The 21,578-nt window shown below is 44.3% G+C and overlaps 1 long non-coding RNA gene across 1 annotated transcript; it reads left to right on the top strand.

Moving 5' to 3' along the window:
• The first annotated feature begins 13,469 nt into the window (after positions 1-13,469).
• Positions 13,470-15,027, top strand: LOC126519723 (uncharacterized). The gene is made up of 2 exons (XR_008610127.1): positions 13,470-14,577; positions 14,646-15,027. It is a non-coding gene; the product is annotated as an uncharacterized lncRNA (long non-coding RNA).
• The last annotated feature ends 6,551 nt before the right edge of the window (positions 15,028-21,578 follow it).

Genomic DNA, 21,578 nt, shown 5'->3' on the forward strand with positions numbered 1-21,578 from the left:
TTCACTCTCTCCTACCTCGCCCTGCGTTCCCTTTGTCCTTTTCCGCGTGATTCGGACTGGACAAGGGGCATTGTCCCCTGGGTTCCTGCTTTTTCCGCCTGGCGGCCTCAAGGTAGGTGGCGCTCTTTCCAGTTGACCATTAATCACGCTGCATGGATTCCACGTATTTCGCTGACCCCCTCTCGCCTGTCGCGTCGGGGTCTGCGTTCTATTGTCACGCACATTCTCGTTCACAATGGCGGCCCTGTTCAGCTTTTCCTCGGCTGCTTCAAGTCTCTCTTCAACTACCTTGCGTGCATCATGTTCCCTGTTTAGCTCAATTTTGAGCTCTTGCACCCGTTTGAGAAGCTCTTCCTGGAAAGCCTCCATTTTCTGCAGCCTAGTATCGACATCACATTGTGTGCCGGTTGATTCGATGCCCTCTCCATTCTCGTCCGTCTCCTCAGCTGCCTTGAGGGATGCCCCGCGCACCGCTTGATTTCCCGTCTTTCTCGCCATGTATTACACGGCTTTTTGCAAATACTACAATACTAGAATAATGCTACTACTGATGCAAATACTATAATACTATATCAATGCAGAGCGCGTGCCTTTTAGCAAAGACTGATACGCACAGGATCCAAATCCTCAAAATGTCGCAAAGCAACTCTTACCACTGTTTCAAAAACAATCAATGCCGCGGAGACCGAAGGTATGACGCGCTCTCGCACGCGCTGAACCACGCGGCCACGCTCTCACTTTTCTACCAAAACACGCACAGTAAAAGCACTAATAGTTATTTGTCTTGCCACTTCCAAGCTATCATTTAAAGACTACAAACACTCAACGTCCCACCCGGCTGCACGTGTTGGAGCACGTCGCACGAATGGACGCTCTAACCATCCTGCAAAACAAATGTACACGAAGCGCACCCGCGCACCCGAAATACGAGACAAAAAAATGAAAGAAAAAGAAAACCACCCAATCACTATTTAAAGGCAAAAAATCAGCAAATAAAGAACAGAAGCAAGCTCAAAGTATAGACAAGAACTTATGATTTCGTCGCCGCCACGGGGCCCCGAAAAGCACGTCCATTCGCCACAAAATCCAAACAAGAATCCCTATCAGCACCAGCGTGAGAGCGTCGCATGTGGGGCAAAATTCAACTAGAGCTCTCCCATCTCTCGTTCACACCGCTTTGATAGCCTCTTGCAGTACGCGTGTTCGGGCACGTTTAGTGTCCGCGCGCGGTGTGTGCCTACATGTGTGTGCGTGGACCTTTTATTCGAAGAACGATGTACACGCTTCTACTTGGCTTTTAGAAGATCGGTACGCTTGACGATTATTTTCATGGCTGCAATGCGGCGAAAGGGCAGCTTCTGCTTAGCCAAGAAAGTGACACTGAGCAGGTAATTGGAAACGACATCGTATGTGCCGCCGGAAAAATCGTCGGCACATACGATGCATGTTAGCTAGTCATTTTCGCAGTTTCCCACAAAATATTTGCTACACGAAATTTGCTACAAATCCGTGTTGTCTCTGATGGCGACAACGGACTTCGATCGACACTGTGCGGAAATAAACAAAATATACAGCCGCATAGCACAAGTACGACATGCGCACACAACCTTGTAAGTCCCCTACAGTATAGAATAGAGGCAGCAATGTAAATAGCTTGGCCATCTTTTAACAGTGCTCAAGAGACGGAGTTGAAAGCATTAGTAATTATTTCTGCTTCAGCAATGCCGGCGCGACCAAGAAGCAGGCATGTATCGTCCAGTAACTCGATCGATCGGTGCAGTGGTGATGCAGGAATGAACTCCGATCATGTTCAACGCATCGTGCACATATTCGATTTCTCGGCACGCGTGAACTTCGGCCACTGGTAGCGCATGCAACAGAAGTGATTTCCATTCTTGGGCAACGCAGACAAACGAAACACGAGAAAGACAGGACAAGCGCTGGTCGAACAACTGAAAGTTTTTATATGAATAAAAGGATTATATACCCAGTAATCATGAGGAATGATGCAACAAGCTCTTACCAACACTGCAGACTTACTTGGCCAGTCTGGCCACTTGTTTTCTGGTAAGTCGGATTACATCGACGTCGGAAAACAGACTAGAATCAAGAACTACCCCACATTGCACATTGAGCTCCACATAGCTGGGCAAATATACCCGCAAGTCAACACCCACAAATCCTAAGCTAGTGTAAGACCACGACGGCAGAGCCAACACGTAGGTGAAACAGTTGTGCCATACCTGGACGCAAATTCTACAGCTGGTGAAAAGAATAACCTCGAAATCTTGGGGGGTGGAAGAGCGGATACTATGGAAAATCGCAGATGGTGTACTTGTGTCCAAGGCCTTCGCAGATGGTGTACTTGTGGCCTGTATTCGATGAGTTGTCTTTTTTGTGAACTGCTGGTAATCGATAATGTACATTATCAATTACCAGCAGCTCACAAAAAAAGACAACTCATCGAATACAGGTAATAACTGGTCTTTCCAACTTTACCATGTTTGAAGACCTCGGTGAGAAAAAGCAAAGGAACAAGCATCTAGACAGAGTAGAGTTGCAGCCTGCACCACAAGTTCTTTGCCTCAAGAGCTCAGAACCTAGTCCGTAGATACTATGCCAGCTAGCATGTGAGATGCAAAGATGACTACCCCTTCCTTCAGAAGCACAACCTCGGGAGCACCTGAACTTGAAACACAACAGGCCTATACCGTGCAATATTGAGGCAAACAAAGAGGCCAGGAGACTATATGCAACTGTCAAACACACAGAGGAGGTTGCTAATAATGAAGGTGCAAGCAAACATCAGGCACATATAGTACACAGATGTGGCAATAGCAGTGTAACAGTAGTATGACACTACATAAAGTTAAGCCCCACACAAGTCAGTGCCATTCCAGGTCATTCTACATCTAGAAAAGCTGAACTCAAAGCAATTAAGCAGCAGTTGCAGTGCAAATTTGCAGGCTAAAACACCCTGCACGTCTGTATGGATTCACCAGAAACTGTCTGGGCCTGCACGTCACTCAATATTGTCAGGAAAATCAGGAGATCGACACGCGATTTGCAAGCACATGGCCAAAAATTAAATTACGGGATACATAGCCATGCAGATATTCCAGGAAACAAGCAGGTTTATAAGCCAGACATAAGAACTGAGAACCGGACGAGTTGGTGTGTATTCATTAACTAAAGCGCAACAGATAGACAACCTACAAGAACGAAACGCTCTGTGTGTTCACTTCATTCTTGTCCATCGTATTTCTGTTGCACTATAGTGAATGAATTCATGAGGCTGCACAGGAGAAGAACGATATCTCCGCCCAAGACCCCGATTTCACACCCAAATCTGGGCTCGTGAATGCACGCACACACACATAAATCTTGCAAGGGTGCATGGCCTGAAAGCAGTATCAGCAAAATGACACTAGAAGCGGGCGAGGGCTAACCTCCAACTAAGCTTCATTGTAAAAATGGGGCGATTTATAGTTTTCCAGAAAAAAAAAGACAGCTTTGACGGCCAGTTAAAAATTGGTGCTTGATGCAACCAAATATAACTAAAATGCTACAGAAAGAAAATACTAAAAAAATGTTAAGTGCTGGAAAAAAATGATTACAATCACCAATCGTGCATGCCAGCGCCATTCATAAAACACTTCATATTCCTATAGACAGACTGACAGCTTGCTTATGCAAGCCCACTCTACCTGTTCCATGCCATTGAAAAAAAAAAAAAACGTTTCTTGGAAGGTAGTCGCATGCGCACTTGGTGATCGCAATGTGTTTTCCCCTGGATTTGTATATTTATTTGTATTTTCTCTCTTTCCTGTTTTTGATTAGGTTTGGTGTCGTCCAGCACTAGTTTTATCAGGATTTCCCGCCGTACTACATTCTGGTAACTTTTATAAATCACTGCATTTCCACAACAAACCTTTTAATTAGAACTTAACGTACCCTGTTCTTACTGCTTCACACTGTACGCCCTTGCAACATTGTCCAAATAAAAAAAAATTATGCAAGGTACACAGAAGCATCATAAGGGCCGTTAGCCTGACTTGTTGCAGTTTAAAAAAATAAAGAATAGCCTGGCTGCAAACGGCACCAGGGGCGCGATCGGAGATGGTTGTTCGGCGCGTTCCTTCGGTTACCGGCGCGCGCGATTGGCCTACTCCGCGCCGACGTCGCCAGCCGCGGGGCGCGGCCACGATTTTGGTGACGTCAAAATGACGACGTATTTCGTCTGCTAGGCGCCGAACCCGACGGGAGCTGGGAAGTTTGGAGCGATCATACGGCTTCGCATGGCGCGTCTGGTGGATTGGATTGGATCCAACAGGCGGCTGCGGCATACCACGTTTGGATCCAATCCATAGTTTAATTCGAGAAAATAGCGCTTCGGTTGGGAACTTAGGTTGTTGCGCTGGCGTTTCTAAAGGAAGGAGGAGAGCGGGTGGCGGTGCGAAACGCGTTTGAAGAAATGGCAGAAAGTGAATTCCGGCGTCGTTATCGTTTCTCGAAACAAATAATTCGTTGTTTGTACAGCGAAATCGACCCCATCATCGGTGCCAGCGAGCCACTGGAATGTTGTCGCTGCCTCTTGAAAAGTGCGCCACTCTTCCCGTCGTTTCTTTTTCTTTTTTCTGGATGGATGGATGGATGGATATTATGAGCGTCCCCTTTGGAACGGGGCGGTGGGTTGCGCCACCAAGCTCTTGCTACTATACTGTCTAATATCCTACCTAGGTTAAACAATGAAAAAAGAAAAAAAAAACACTCTGAACTACCACGCCCAAATTTTCTGATCCCCTATTGCGAACTGTGCTTTTGTACGACCCCGTCTTTTGTCGTTTCCCTACACACTAAAAATTTTAACACCCTTAAGGGTGTAAATGACTTGTCCCACGGGTGACACCCTTTTTGGGTGTATTGCTACACCCCAAACAAAGGGGTGCAAATTAACACCCCACAAACGAAGGGGTGTTAATATGACGGCACCTTGCCTATGGGTGTAAAACAAACAACACCCTTTCCATATGGGGTGTAATACAGACACCACCCTTTCAATATGGGTGTAGCATGGACAACACCATTCCAAAAGGGTGCTATACCTGCAAGTATTTTAGCGTTCACTACAGCCATGTAGTTAATGGGCAGACAAGCTGTTGTGAATGCCGCCTAGCCTTAGCTATGGTACTACCTTGTTCAATATGAGCCAGAATCTGTGAGGCGTCGTCATATTGCGCTTCTGGTCCGTCATGTGGTAGCATAACGTGCGACCCTTTCAGGCAAAAAAATTTAAGTTTCATGATCGCAGAAATGCACACATCCTATGCTTTTCGTAATCTTCCTCTGCAGTGATAGTACACTGCCAGCAGGATGCAGAGCGCAATAACAACGCGCGCTGCACTAAGGACACAGGATCTCCCGCACCTTGGTGCACCAGTACTTATCACTCCGTGGAAACAGCCCACAGCCAAAAGCATGGTTCATGGATTTCAGAAATAATTAAAAACCTCCACTTTTCTTGGTCAAAAATTTTCGCAACACCAGCTCGACCAGGAGGGAAAGACACCACAGCTCGTTGTTGTAGCTCATATTGAATGCAATAGAGCGCAAGCAATGCATGGATTGGCGACGGTAACAAGTGCAGTACTACAGAAGCATACGTTTGCCTGTCAAGCAGTTTTCGCCATTTTAAGCACATATTTTATACCACTATTCATTAAAGTTGTCATTTATCTCCACGGGATGCTTCTACTAGTACTTTCACATATATGACTTAAAGGTAGCACTGAAAGCCAAAGAACAAAGTGCAACAAAGCGCTTCCACTTAGAATAATGTTTCAGCATTTACGAACAAAACAGCATGTGTAGCTGTGCATGCTGTTCAATATATAAGCATGCACTATTTCCTGAAATATATGTATGCTCCACTTACTGCCAGTGACCTGCTTATACCCAATAAATTAGTTTATTTTTTCACCATGTGCTTGCATTGAATATCCCACAGGCATTGTAAGTTAAGCTACCAGAACAATCAGCTGGTCTAAGGTTACCTAATTGAACAAAATCATTGTAAAATTTGTGACGAAATGTCAGAAGAAAAGTATATATTATTTCATTAAAGAGAAATGGTTACATAATAATGTTTGCACATTTTAAAAGTAAAATGGAAGAGGAGTAAAACCATACCAATACAAAGACATAAGCACCGAATAATGGCACAGCCTTGCTCAATTAAATTTTAAGCAGAACAGCTTTTTTTAAATAACCTCACTACGAACTATCACATGTTTTCCTTCGAAAAGCACTGCATCTTATTATAAAGTACAAAAATAACCGGTCACATAAGTAAGAACAAGTCTGAGTGTGTCTATGTTAACACAAGGATAGAAAGTTGGGCGAGTTGGTACAGTAACATGATCTTGGATTGTAGCGCGAAGTGACACGGACACAGACTAGAAGCAGAGGATGAGCGCTAACTCTCAACTAAATTTTTATTGAAACGAAGAACATATATATATATATATATATATATATATATATAGGTGACTGCAAAAAACCGCAGCATAAGAACATGACAAAGTATGAAGACATCAGTTAAACATATCAGGAAGTAAGGAAGTAAAAAAAGGAAACAACAAAAAGACTACTTCAGATTAACACACGTGTTGCGAAGATACTGAAATTCACATCCTAACAGAGACAAAGATGCATGGCTAACGCAAGTCTCTCCTAATGTTTTAATGTGGAATGCCTCTCTATTTATTTGTTGTGAAAAACTTTGTTTCATATTGTGTGGACATGATTAGTAATGGCAAATTTAAAAGCTGAATAAGATAGTCATGTCCACACAATATGAAACAGTTTTTCACAACAAATAGATAGGCTCGAGAAGGCTAGTTATCCTGTGCATTTATTATCACTAACCTGCGAAAAGCTTTTAAAATGGGTAAAAGGCCAGGCTAAGAAACAAGAAAAACAGAAAAAAAGTTTGCTGTGTTGCCCTATGTACATAGATTATCCCATGGTTTATGGAACGTGGCCAATAGATATGCCGTGAATAAAGTTTTCTCGTCCCCGCAAGTTGTCTAAAATGTGCCTATGATAAATAGGAAACTTGAACAGGGTGGCTAAACAGAAAAGATGATTGCGGCGTTAGACATGTGTCCCTTTTTGTGCCTTGTAACACTGGTATAGTTTATCAGATTCCTCTCAAGTGCGGGAAGACTTACATTGTACAGAGCGGCAGGTGCATTAATATTAAACTAAAAGAACACATTCACATTACAACCCTAATGCTTCACATCTAGCATCACATTGTTTCAATTGCGGTTGTAAACCTTTGTTTGAAGACACAAAAATTCTTTCAAGACACAAATGTCAAACGACACGGGAAATAATCGAGGCATTCCACATTAAAAGATTAAGAGAGACTTACGTTATCCATGCATCTTTGTTAGAATGCGAATTTCAGTATCTTCACAACACGTGTGTTAATCTGAAGTAGTGTCTTTTTGTTGTTTCCTTTTTTGACTTCCCTACTTCCTGATATATTTAACTGATGTCTTCATACCTTGTCATGTTCTTATAATATATATATATATATATTTAGTTGTGAGTTAGCGCTCGTCCTGTCTGCTTGCAGTCTGTGTCCGTGTCACTTCGCGCAACAATCCAAGAGCATATGTGAAAAAAACATGGCTAGTAATAACTAGTGAGCACTGCACAAAAGTTGAACATGAAAACTAGTAATAGTAAAGACATATACTTGTATAGACAATATATAATAGTATGGACAATATTTTGCAGCTGAACTGCAAAATATTGCAAATATCACAAAGACAACATAAAAACTGGGCAGGACAGAGCACTGACTGTTAGCTATAGTTGCAATATGCACACCAAATCTAGACATAAAAAGTCAAAACTAAACTGCCGAAAATGGTCATCTCTCTAAGAGACCACTGAGGAACAAAAGGTATACTTTATATAATTCTATCTCATAGACTACTGATCTAATTAAACTTGACACATGACCCCTTGTGTGGAACAAATGCCCTGTTCTCATTACATATGCATGATTACCAGCCTTGGTGAAAGAATGACTTGCACTAATGTTTTGAACACCGGTAAAAATGCTGCTTGTTCTCAACTTTCTGTTGTGACAGCACACTTGTGGGCAGTTGTGAATCCTAGTTGCCTATAGGGCTCAAACATAATGCTTTGGCTGCACAGGTACTGTCTGCCAAACACCTGGTTCAAGATAGTTGCATCTCGGAATGTGCAGCCACACTGGTGGCACAGCATTCTTTTTTCAACTTGCCAGTTGATAAAGCCTCAGCAGCTGCAATCACCTGCGATTGCTCGTAAAGGTGCCATAAGGTCAGGCAGAAAACACAGATACCACGTAGCAAAACTTTCAGAGTGCATTGTGTGATTCGAGGTGTGTAATTTGTGCTTTAGTTTGACAACACTGCCACATTTACAACTATTCATTGCAGCTCCTAAATTTCAACAACAAAATAAATTAGGACAGGTCCTTGAGTATGGTGGCAGATGCTCAGCTGCAGGCTTTCTAGAACCATGCATTATCTTCATACAGTGCCAGTACAGCCCGTAGCACATCTTTCAAGCACTCCAGACAAGTACACCTATTACACTTTACACAGAGCATCTGGTGTCCATTTACCTATAGAGGCAAGGTAGCCCCTAGAACACGTTTTGTGACAGGCATGCTGGGCACTTTGTCCCCTGAAATGCAAGTGCCATTTGATACTTCAGTGCCTGTAGTGTCCTCTACATCTAAATGAATATTGAATACATAGTAGTAACATGAAGTCGACAAACAAAAGCCACCAGCCATCAACTGTGTGGCAAATCTGGGTGCAAGCTATTCTCTTATCAAGTATACCTGTAGGCATTGCGACTAATGTGCTCCCAAGATGTATGAGGCATTAGCCATTGCAGAGTTGTAAGGGCATGACAATCCTAGGATGATTATGTTCCTTAGGCTTCTCCCCCACTTTTCATCTTTTGAAACGTGTATACTGTAGTCATGAAAACAAAAATGCTACAACTGGCGTTGATAAGTTTTGCGTCTTATTTCCTAGCAGCTCATTGAAACGAGCCACGATGACAAATTCAAATGCTGTTACCTCATCAGACATTCAAATTTCTTAAACACTAACAAAACCAGATAGGCATTAGAGTGAGCATCACTTAAATACATTACACTGGTTTAAAGTTATTGCACCACTTTGTGCCAGGTAAAAATGTTAGAAACATCAAAAATGTTAAGATTGTACGCCCAACCGTGAAAACTAAATAAAAAATCATTAAGCTTTCTTAAACGGGTACAGGAGCTTTACAACTGGCCGTCTTGGTGATGGACACGCAGATAGATGAGCAGCCATTCCACTGAGACAAGAATGTTGAGGGCTTCGCATGGAAGTCTGCGAGACACTGCAGAGTAGTTCTTGGTCCACATGAAGGAGGTTGCATGCACGTCTGGGCCACCATACTGAATGCATGGTGTTACCAGAACCTTTTCCCCCTGCATTGTGGTAAAAAAGCATGGTTAAATTTATACGATATTTAATATGCAAAAAAAGAGGTGAGGCATGCAGACAGGACACGAGAGTAGAGAAGTGAACACGAACACGAAAAACACGAAAAATTTCAGTGCATCAATTTCTTCAGAAAGTGCACTCCTCTTTATTTATTTGTGCATGCAAAAAGGGTTCAGAAGAACTGCTTTCTGAAGATTTGTATAACAAGCAAAAAACAATTCTGTGTAGGCTGCACAAAGAGAAACGATTGGTTTGTAAATACGTTATTTAGTTCTTAAATAAAGAGGCAGCTGTCAGTATTCTGTTCCAAAGTAAAAAATTGCCCCTACCTGGCTCTGCTTCATTTTCCGATGTTGATGGTCCATTCGGGAGCACTCAACTGATAGGCTGCACTTTGGCCATGTCGGGTGAGCTGTCACCAGGCCCAAGGTCGATCGACATCCTCACCAAAAGTCGAGTCCAAACTCCATAAAAGAAACATCTCATCATTTTGCTATCAGTTTTGTCATCTTGCGTGTTTCACACACGACCGTCAGTGAAATATTTCGTCACTTGGATACTGAAAAAAATTCAAGCATTTTCTGGCAGTAAATGGAGAACATTAAAGAGCAAATACAGTTGTCAGATTGGATTGATCAAGTACAGCATAAATGGAAATAAATCAGTGATACTGTGTATGTTGGCTTTGAATGCAAAAAACGTAAAAACAGGAACTTGTAGCCACGCCACTTTGAATTTCCCGCGTTTGCTACACCTCGCAACAAGTTTGGCATCGTCTGGTACTCGGGATAGTAATCGCTTAAACTTAAGGTGAACGAGCGTCGGCATAAATTAACAGGATACTTAACCGGGCAATACTGGCGCATAAAACAACTCACGTAGCGAAGCAACTGTCAAATACCCGATGACGCATCTGCGGGCGGTGCGGTTTGGGCGAAAAATTCAAAAAGGAATGCGAGTTTCACTTGTTTCACGCCTACTAAGCCAAGATAGAATTTGAGTTTCCTACTAAACTATACTGGATATTTACGCTCCGAATAAAACGCTGGAAATTTTGTTACGTCACATTGCATACGCATGAAAGTGAGGAAATTGCTTTTATTGTATTCTGGCCAGACGGCACGCAGCAGCTACCACTCTCATGCAACAAAAGCATGAAAGTGGTACTCGCGGCACGGAAAACAAACATATACAACGCCAACGTTACGCCCCTTAGAGTTGGAACTAAGCACGATCAAGCCAGTTAGTTTTCTAGCTTTCATAACGCCATGGAACACGACCAAACATCGAGCGAAACAATTGTCTGCTCTCGAAAATTATTACCGCTTCCATTTATATACCTATCGCTGCCACAAGCAAAAGTCAATGGGCTAGCTGTCCACAAGCGGCAGATTAGACTGACAGCAACATATTACGGTAACGTAAAACAATTTCCACGCTGACTTAGCAGCCGCGGTATGCGCTAAGTGCCACAGTTCTCGTTTGCCGCTCGAAATTCACACCATGATGACGGTCACTGCATCTTTCACATGAAATATTTCACGCTTTGCTCCGGAGCTCAATAGGAGGGCGAAACGCATTTGCACGTACCTGAAATCCGCATGCCGGAAACCCATCGACGCTTCCGAGAACGGGGCACACAGGCGTACACTCGTACGGCGGCTTGACTTGGGCGTGAGGCACTTCTATCAAATATTTTACATGCGACATGTTTCACACCGATTGCGGGAACACGAGAAAATGCCGCAGGTCGCAATGCGATGCCGTGCACCCGTGAAACTACCGATGAGCTGCGTGCACGGACTTGCAGAAAAACAGAACTATGACAAAACGGCCGGCGCGAAAGGATGGCGGCTCTCGTTGCGGAGACGAAGCGGACGAAGCAATGAAGCGTGAATGAATGTTGCCAACTGTTAGTTCCTCGTTATGCCGGCGGTGGTGGCTTTAGTGGCGTGTGTTGCGGCTGTCTAATTTTTTATTTCTTTTCCCCAAACAGTATAGCTAAGATCAGTTCCTTGTTTGAATTTTTAACTGTGTCGTTTGGCATTATCTTTTTGTCTTTTTATGCTATTAAGCGGCCAATTATGGCCTCCCAGGTTCGCGCGCGGCAGCTTCGCGCGGGAATCTCGGAGGCCATAAGACAACTCGTTAGGAAATGCCGTTCTTGTCGTTGTTCGTTCTTGACATTTCATCATCGTTTCTTCAACTGAGATATAGAGGTAGTGTCCCTTTTCCCGGGGTTGGGAGGGGGCGATCAAGACGGCATCGCTCAGCGGGGGGCGGGGGAGTAGGTTGGTGTTGGTTGTTATCGCGAAATTCGCGAACCCTGCGATTTTTTTTATAACGTAAGCATTTCTATACTTACCCAACAAGAAAAACCATCCGTCCGGTCCGTACCGCACGATATCTTTCAAAATAGAACCCGCCGCCGCGAGTGAATTCACCTTTGTGCACGGAGCAAGAAATATTTAGGAATGGAAACTCCGCTGTTTGCGGCGACCAGAAAAGGTCACAATCATAGAGTTAGTAGAACAACTCTAGAGGAAAAGCTGGGCCGGAAAAGTGGGAACCTCTAGGGAGCCGCCCTGTTGCTACTGGTCAATGTGACCAGTGCAATTACTATTGAAAGAGCTGAAAACAAGTACAGGACACCTTATGCTTTGTCATCTAAAAACGCATACCTGATGCCTTTATGAAGGTGATGCGTTAATATTAAGTTTACCGAAAGCGATCTATAAGTCCGTGACTTGTGTAAATCACGATGCACGCATTCATGCAATAAAGGATGACGCGAATTTCGGTTTCGAATCTGTTTTTTGGATGCGTAGTAGTTTCGTACAGTTTAGGTTTAACATGCGATCGCGACGTCGACATCGGATGCTATGGCACACTCGTGCCGTATGTGCCACCGAAGCCCCGAAGTGCTCTGGCATATACCTTCACATGTAAGTAAACAATTGTATCTCCTTGTTGAGAATATCACGCGATTAGGCAGCTCTTGTGGTGCATCACAATCGTTTGAGAAGCGTCACAGTAGAGCTTTTTTCTACATGCGCAGCGGTGTTTTTATTTGAAGGTTTCCCTTCAGTGGGAAATTGCTGAACAGGCGGACCAGCACACCGGAATTGTACTGGCGAAGCCACAAGCAACTCAAAGAATCTGTTTAATTGTTGCACTTTGAACCATCACGCTTCTACAAAGGCCACAGCAGAAAAACAGCCTGATGCCGAGTATTTCTGTGCCACGAAGTAATCAAGAGGCGAGTGCCTAATGCGGACGAAATCTAGTGCATCGAGACTTAGAACGACAGAAAGCTGAGCTAGTTGGTAAGGATTCATTATGCAAAACAGAGGTGAGGCGTGCAGATAGGACACGAGAGTAGAGAAGTGGGCGGCGCTCGTGTTGTTTGCTTGTAAATACTGTACTCTTGTGTCCTGTCTGCACGCCTCACCTCCGTTTTGCATAACGAGTGCATCAACCCACATATTAATAGCGTAGGCGTTTTATTAACTGTGCAATATTTTCAACACTTCCTTGCATGCCATTTCATGTGGAATATCTTTTCTGGTTACAAATTTGTGCAGCGAATCTATTTGCATGATCGACTCCGGGCCTGTGGGTCCGTTCACTTGCACTTGATTCTGAGTCCTTTACATGTATCCATAAACTGCAGATATCCACATCACATCACTGCGAGCATTCTCAAAATTCAATTATTTTAGACAACAGGCACATATGCAATACTGACATAATCTCAAATACCACTGGGAGACATTTTTGTTGACCATACTCGCAGGTAAAATAAGTAGATCATGTGGACAGCTCCAGCTCATTTTCCTTAAATCAGTGTGTACAAGCTTGGGGTATGCAAAAAAAAAATTTTTTCTCGCGCACCGATTATTTTGCTGTATAAGCAAGAGAACCCACCACATTAGTGTAACGTATCATGTACATCACACTAATATGTGCTCTAATTTACCAAGTGAGATGAGTTACTTTTATGGCTCATTCAGCCATATCACACTGCAAGCTGCATTCATCAATCTTCAATTGGATTTTGCAAATGCTTAATGAAACATGTTTCCCTTTTATGCAGATATGCAATGGCAAGCCCTTCCGTGTGTTCCAAAGGTAAAATTTAAGCTCTAAATTAAAGAAGACATTTCTAGTCAGAAACAAGCAAAAATGGTGAATGCAGAGTATCAGAAGCCCAAGGTACAGAAATTATGAGAAGTGTCGAATGATCTTAAGGAAAGAGTCGTATTTGAAAATGCAAGACTCTTTAGTGGAGGTCAAGCAAGTCAATATAGGTAGAACACTGCAAAATTATGCGAATGAGAGGATGTCAAACAATGGGACAGGAAATGCGTTTTCTGCAAAACAAAAGCTGATTGCCATTACATAAGTCACTTTAGCATCATGAGACTGCTGCTTGATAAATTCAGAAATAAACAAAAAAACAAGACACGCAAAAATTAAAAAAAAAACAATTTATTGATGCTCTATCCACACTGGGATAAATAAAAACAAACACATCACATCTAATGTGGACATATCAGACACCTTGTGAAACACTAAAGGAAAAAATTCAGTTTCGAGCTATGGCACTTGCCGCATAGATGTGGGGGGCCTTGCACCAATAGTGATAGTTACCACTGCATATAGAAATTGAAAGCATTCATGCAGACAAGGATGATTCTTTATATTTTTGGCTACCACTTCAAATGCCTCCACCAAGTGTTACAATGCTGCATGCAGCCATACTAAGGATCTCGCAGCAACACCTGTACGTAAAAAGCACAAGCAGTCAAAGTGCTGGTGTGTGCTGGACACTGTGTTGGAAAACTTTAGGCAAGAAGAGTGCAAGAAGCAGGCATAACAACTGCATTTATTTCCATAATTCCCCATTTGATGGCCTTTTCTTTTTGCTTAGACAATGCCTACGCCTAGCCACAGCAGCTCCCTCATACAGACTCCGCAAGCCAAGAGGCCGTGGAGGCAAATGCAGGTAAGAGGAAAGAAGCAATAGCACTGGTATCGACATTCATCCAATTTCTTCCTTTTTCTTTTGTTTAGGCAGCCAGCACACCTCGAACAGCCACCTTGACTGCGGGTGTGTCACCCTAGTCGCCAAGGAAACATTTGAGCGAATGCAACAGGCAATCTGAACAGCCACTTCTCCATGTAAACAATACTCTTTCTCTCGGATGACTCCTACGCCTCGCCACGCCAGCACATTTGTGGACAGAGATGCTGCGGAGGCACGCGTAGGTCAGAGGCAAGAAGCAGTGGCACTGGTGTCGACATTCACCCACTTTCTTTTTCTTACACTGAGGCAGCCAGCACACCTCGAACAGCCACCTTGACTGCGGGTGTGTCAGTAGATTCCTGTTGTACATATGCTCATAATAAACTTCAGTAAACTTGAACTTGATAATAAACTTGAAGGCAAATGGGACATTGATGCATTGTTTTTTTGAGCATTTATTGTACACATAAAATATATGTTATACTTTGCAGTGTAGTCTTTGTAGTCTTTATCATACAATAAAAACGCTTCGTTTACTGTTGAAGAAAGTTTGTAGGTTAAAATTGCGCTTACTACGGCGCCTCTAGCGGGAGATAATGTGCTCAACGGGGAACCTTTTTAATTGGTGTACTATGCCTGTTTCTTTAGCAGCGCCGCGCGGTCGATTTTTTCGCCCTCTGTGGCCATTTGTTGAACTTGAGAGTGTGCTACCCCTGGTCTTACTCCGTGCCTTCGTACTAGCTCTCCCTTCAACGCGACCGAAGCGGCGAGAACACTGCGCTCACGAAGCTTTCAGCTCATGCCGCACTATGCGCTTTTCGCAGATCACTTTCAACATAGGTGTACGCGCGTCTGTTTTCAAAGCGAAGTAAACGGTGAGAACACAGTGCGTGAAATTTTCAGCAGTGGGCACACTCTGCCCACAATGCTGTTCGTTTTCAAGATACGGTTCGCGCGGCTGTGCCACAAGCAGCCGCCGCTGGAGAACGGTTGATAATGGTTCGACGCGGATGAGAAGTGCTAAAGAGCGATAACGGCTCAAAACGAACGGAACGTCACCAGCGCACCTGGCCCCGTCACCTGCAGTACTTTGCTTGCACCATTCACTTGGCGCCGCCGACCTCAGCAGCTCGTGTCGCCGCAGCGCTGCCGCTTATAGTCGTCGGATCAAGTCTCATAACATTGATAACGACATGGACTGCGTGTAGATGAGGAAGAGTCACAATGCTTACGCATACTTAGACAAATCCGAGAGGAGTTCCTGTGTGATTTTTTTTACCGGAAATGTGCACTCAGCGGTGACCCAGAGTTGACAATGCATGTAAGAGGGGTGCCAAGCTTTCTTTTTTTTTTTGTGTGAGAGTCTTGCCCTGCTCCCAAAGATCTGCTCAAGCTAAGACTTGCTGATGGCTGTATGTGTTTTCTTTATTGTCGCATGCCCTCGAACAGCCACGAATCCTACAGTGTAATGACATTAGAGCAGTATTCACGTCCAAAGGGAAATGCAGCCGGTAATTGGGCTGCCTAAGGTTAGCGGCCCGGCGCCAGCTGCCCTCCCCTCCCCTGTTTCCGTTGACAAGTTAGGGGGAGGGGTCTAGAGCAATCTTACACCCCCCTCCCCACAGTGGCGTAGCCAGAAAATTTTTGCGTGTGAGGGGGGGGGGGGGTCCCAATTGATCGTGGAGGAGGAAGGAGCGGGGCCATTGCCATAGTAGCAAAAAATTTACTGTTAGTGAGCGTTACAAGTGCCCGGCGTGCCCCACTTGGCTACGCCGCTACTACCCCCCCTCCCCCCGCAATCGACGTAAATCGAGCTATCAGAACGTGCATGACACGCATGTATGACATAACATGAATGACATGCCGCGAAGCTGGCATGGATGTCATCACATAATCATCATCATCACCAGCTTATTTTGACGTCCATCGCAGGACGAAAGCTTCTCCAGCGATCTCCAATACCCCTGTCTTAAAAATTATGGGGTTTTACGTGCCAAAACCACTTTCTGATTATGAGGCACGCCGTAGTGGAGGACTCCGGAAATTTTGACCACCTGGGGTTCTTTAACGTGCACCTAAATCTAAGTACACGGGTGTTTTCGCATTTCGCCCCCATCGAAATGCGGCCGCCGTGGCCGGGATTCGATCCCGCGACCTCGTGCTCAGCAGCCGAACACCATAGCCACTGAGCGACCACGGCGGGTTACCCCTGTCTTGTGCTAACTGGTTCCACGTGTCTTCAAGTTTCCCAATTCCATCACGTCCACATTATTCTCTGCTGTCCTCGACTGTGCTTCCCTTCCCTTAGCACCCATTCTGCAACTCCAATAGACCAGCAGTTCTCTCCCTTACGCTTTGCAATGTATGCCCAGCACGACTTCTTCGTCTTAATGTCAACCAGAATATCAGCTATCCCCGTTCGCTCTCTAATCCACATCGCTGTCTTCCAGTCTATTATCGTCATGCCTAATAATTTTCATTCCATCGCTCGTTGCGCGATCCTCAACGTCTTCCCAAGCTTTTTTGGTAACTTCCAAGTTTCGGCCCCATACGTTAGTAACGGTAGAAAGCAATGATTAGCAGTAAGCTCCCTGGTCATGGTTTAATAATGCCTGCCGTAAGCTCTCCAGCTAATTTTTTATTTTTGTTAATATCCTTGATCAGAGGCCCCTGCGAGTAATTAACCTCAATAAACGTATTTCTGCGCAGGTTCTAGAGGCTGACTGCCGATCATGACATTCGTTCTCTCGCCAGGCTGCGGAACATTACTTTTCTCTTCTGCATACTAACTCTCAATCAGACTCTTACACTTTCTTCGCCAAGGTCCTCAAACGTTTGTTGCAAATAGTCTGCAGCGTTGCTGAGTATGCGAATGTCATCTACAAACCGTAAGTTGGTGAGCTATTTACCATTAGCCCTCACTCCTAACCATTCACAGTCTAACTGGTTGCACACCTTTAAGTATTCAGTGATAGCATTATAAATATTTTGCCATTGATCATATGAAGCCTTTTGCAGATATCTGGCTATACAAAGTCTGCGCGTTAGTGTCATCCGTTCGATATCAACATTCGTGGGAAACTTCATTTTTGACCGCTGTTCGGAGCCAGTGCGCTGCTGCCTAGATGCCCCGATCTAATCATTGCAGCTACCTGATTCAAGCGCAGGTAGCGCGCGTTTCATGTGTAGCCAATGTTCATTTATCATATACTGTGGGCTTGTTCACTTACTCCCTTATAATTAGGGTGTAAATTAGAAAGACTGGGGTGTTCCAAGGGTGTGTTCTTGTTGAACACCCTTTTCCGTTAAAAAAGGGTGTTTCAAGGATGTTTACAAGGGTGAAAAGATAAATACACCCGCATTACACCCATAAGGGGGTGAAAATGTTAAGAGTGTACTTTTCTTCCACCAATCTTCCAGTCGCCTCTTAGTAATGTCTATTGCGGACATGTTTGCTTTACCACTGCTCCCTCTGAACCCAAGGGCTTCAAGGAGGCCAGTGGTGCCTAAATCGACAGCTGGGTAGACGTCTTCACATTCTAATAAAACATGCTCCGTAGTTTCCCTAGCTTTACCGCAGCAAGCATATGCTTCGTCTTCCTTCTTATATCTCGCTCTATAGGTGCGTGTTCTAAGGCATCCCGATCTCGCTCCGAAAAGTAATGAGCTTCCCTTTGAGTTATCACAAATGGTTTCTTTCCTGATTTCGTTTTTTTCCTCTTAAGTAGTTACTCATGGCTGGTTTCTTTTCCATTGCCGCCACCCATGGGATTAAATAAGCCTCTCTGACTTTCAGCTTGACCTTCTTTCGTTGCTGTGTTGTCCACCCTACAGGCCGCATACTTGCTGGTAAGCTTCCTAGTTCTTTTCCTCCACTGTGAATCAATGTTTTTCTTGTACAGATACCTGAACAGTCTCCCAGCCCATTTACTTTATTCCATATTCCTCAGCCGTTTTTCATAATCAATTTTACTGCGAGCTTCCCTCACTTCAAAACTAGTCCAGCCCATATTACCCTGCACAGCTTCATTTGTAGTCTTCCCGTGAGCGCCCAATGCGAGGCGACCCACTGACCTTTGGTTCCCGTCGAGTCCTCATTGTGCCCCTGATTTATAGCAAACAACCGCATTTCCAAAAGTAAGTCCTCGAACCATTGCACATACCTCCTAGGACCTCGTACCTATTGTATCCCCATAGCGCTCTGTGTTTCATTATGGCTGCATTTCTCTTTCCCTTTACTGTTATGTTTTTTTTCCCTGTGTTTCCATATATCCATTGGCTTCGTTTATCCATATACCAAGATATTTATATTCTGTTACCCGAGGTATTTCTTGGCCCTGTATCTCCACTGTCTGTTCACTGTTTTCATTGAATACCATAACAGCTGATTTTCTAACACTAAATTTCAGACATATATTGTTGCCTTCCTGTCCACAGATATTAGCCAGACGTTGCAAATCACTTTGCTTGTTAGCTAGCAACACAATGCCGTCCGCATAAAATAAACCTGGGAGTTGCTGCTCTATTAGTGTAGCCGCCTGTTTGTATGAGAGATTAAACCTGATATTACTTCCTTCTAACGCCCTCTCCATCCTCACCATGTAGATCATAAACAGCAGCGGGGATAAAGGGCATCCCTGCCTCAGTCCCTTGTTGATATGAACTTTCTCCTCCTGATATGAACTTTCTTCTCGCTGTGCGCGACACCACCTAGGGATGACGCAAAGAAACTTATAGTTATAAATTGCAGTAGTCACACGTACTACTATTTGAAAACGTGTTTGGGCTTGAGAAGAAAAAATACATTCTTTTAGATAAAGATTTCATTCATTTGGAAGACGAGAAACATTTCGTTTTGTAGTATACTGTCCGCAAGCAGACGACAAACGACGGAAGTAAACTTCCGGGGAGGTCACCGCTTCCTGATTGGCTGCTCTCTCCGCCCCGTTGTCACAAATTTTGCATACTGCCACATTGTGACGTTGCAGCAACCGAACAGAACGCGTATCGAACAAAATATATCTGATCGCGCCCCAGGGGTGCGATCGGGAATGGTTGTTCGGAGCGTTCGTTCGGTTACCGGCGCGCGCGATTGGCCTACTCCGCGCGACGTCGCCAGCCTCGGGGCGCGGCCACGTTTTGGTGACGTCAAAATGACGACACGCTCCTGTCGATCATCCTCCCACCGATCATTTCGTCTGCTAGGCGCCGAACCCTGCCGGAGTTGGGAAGTTTGGAGTGATCATCGCTAGTTACGAGACCGGCGTCGCAGGGCGCGTCTGGTGGATTGGATTGGATTCAGACGGTGGCTTCGGCAGCTTATTAGCACGTTCGGATCCAATCCATAGTTTAACTTGAGAAAAATGGCGCTTGCGTTGGGAACTTCGGTGTTTGAGCTGGCGTTGCTCGAGGAGGAAGGAGAGCGGGTGGTATTGCGAAACGCGTTTGAAGAAATGGCAGAAAGCGAACTACGGCGTCGCTTTTGTTTCTCGAAACAAATAGTTCGTTGGTTGTACGGCGAAGTCGACCCCACCACCGGTACTAGCGAGCCACTGGAATGTTGTTGCTGCCTCTTGAAGAGTGCACCACTGCTCCCGTCGTCTTTTTTTTTCTTTCTTTGTTCTCGCTGTGCGCGACACCACCTAGGGACGACGCAGAGAAACTAATGGTTATAAACTGTAGTATTCACACTTGCTACTATTTGAAAACGTGTTTAAGCTTGAGAAGACAAAATTTAGATAAAGATTTCATTCATTAGAAGACGAGAAACATTTCGTTTTGTAGTATACTGTCTCCAAGCAGACGACAAACGAGGGAAGTAAACTTTCGGGTAGTTCACCGCTTGCCGATTGGCTGCTCTCTCCGCCCCGTTCTCAGAAATTTTGCCTACTGCCACTTTGTGACGTTGCTGCAACCGAACAGAACGAGTATCGAACAAAGATCTCCGATATAACAAATAGGACGAACAAGAAAACCGAGATGATCTAACAAATGAAAGCTTAATGTACATGCCGAGTAAATGCTGGCTGACAAGCAATAAACAGAACGTACAGAAAAAGGAGAAGCAAAAATTAATGTGTTTCCTGACAGGAAATGCACCCATTTCTAACAGAGGACACCCTGAAGATTCTCCCAGCGTTTGTAATCTACAGCTTCCATAATTTCTCTAAGCAGCCGATCTGCACAGAATGCTAGCTTCTTCCTCTACAATGCATGCTCAGATGTCTCGACATCTGAGCCATTGCATTTGTCTTGCATGACGGACAAGTTTCTCGTTGGGTAGGCAAAGAAAAGCTTGTGCATTTTAAACATATACATTTATCTGTTTATTATTGCAGAGAAGGGACACAGAGGGGGACGGGCTTAATACAAGATCATGATGACATAATTACCTCGCAGCAATGGTGTGGTGGGCCATTGGCTACACCGATAGTGAAGTCGTTTCTCTCTCGCAGCAGAACGCGCGTGCCGCAGTCTCTCCCTGACTTTGAAATAGCTTGAAAAAATGTGTTCTGTATTTAATTAAATGAATTGTGCAGGCCCGTTGTGTCACTTGGTAAATACAGTGCCTAATTGGGTCATAAATACTATGATTAACGCATCAAGAAACACAATGCGCAACATAATTCAGAAAGACTTTGATGGACCGGCTGATTTAACACAATGAACCACTAATCGCACCCTCCGTGATGGCGATTGCGCGAAGCGCGATGTGTGACATTTCAAATAAACAACGGGATAAACCCAAGCTAAACGTGTACATAGCCTCATTAAGAAACGCAGACGTAACCAATAATTCAGAAGTATTTTAATAAACCACCGGAATTAACCCTGGGATAAACACCGGGGCCGCATGTTTCAGTTTCGCTGGTTTTACCATCTGTACAGGATGCATGGGCATATATTTTTTCTGTTATTATTTGTTAAGTATTGTATAACGTTGTGCCAGTAAAACACGTTGTTGGGCTAGTTGGTGCTCT

This window comes from Dermacentor andersoni, chromosome 10, assembly GCF_023375885.2.
Source record: "Dermacentor andersoni chromosome 10, qqDerAnde1_hic_scaffold, whole genome shotgun sequence".
NCBI lineage: Eukaryota > Metazoa > Arthropoda > Arachnida > Ixodida > Ixodidae > Dermacentor > Dermacentor andersoni.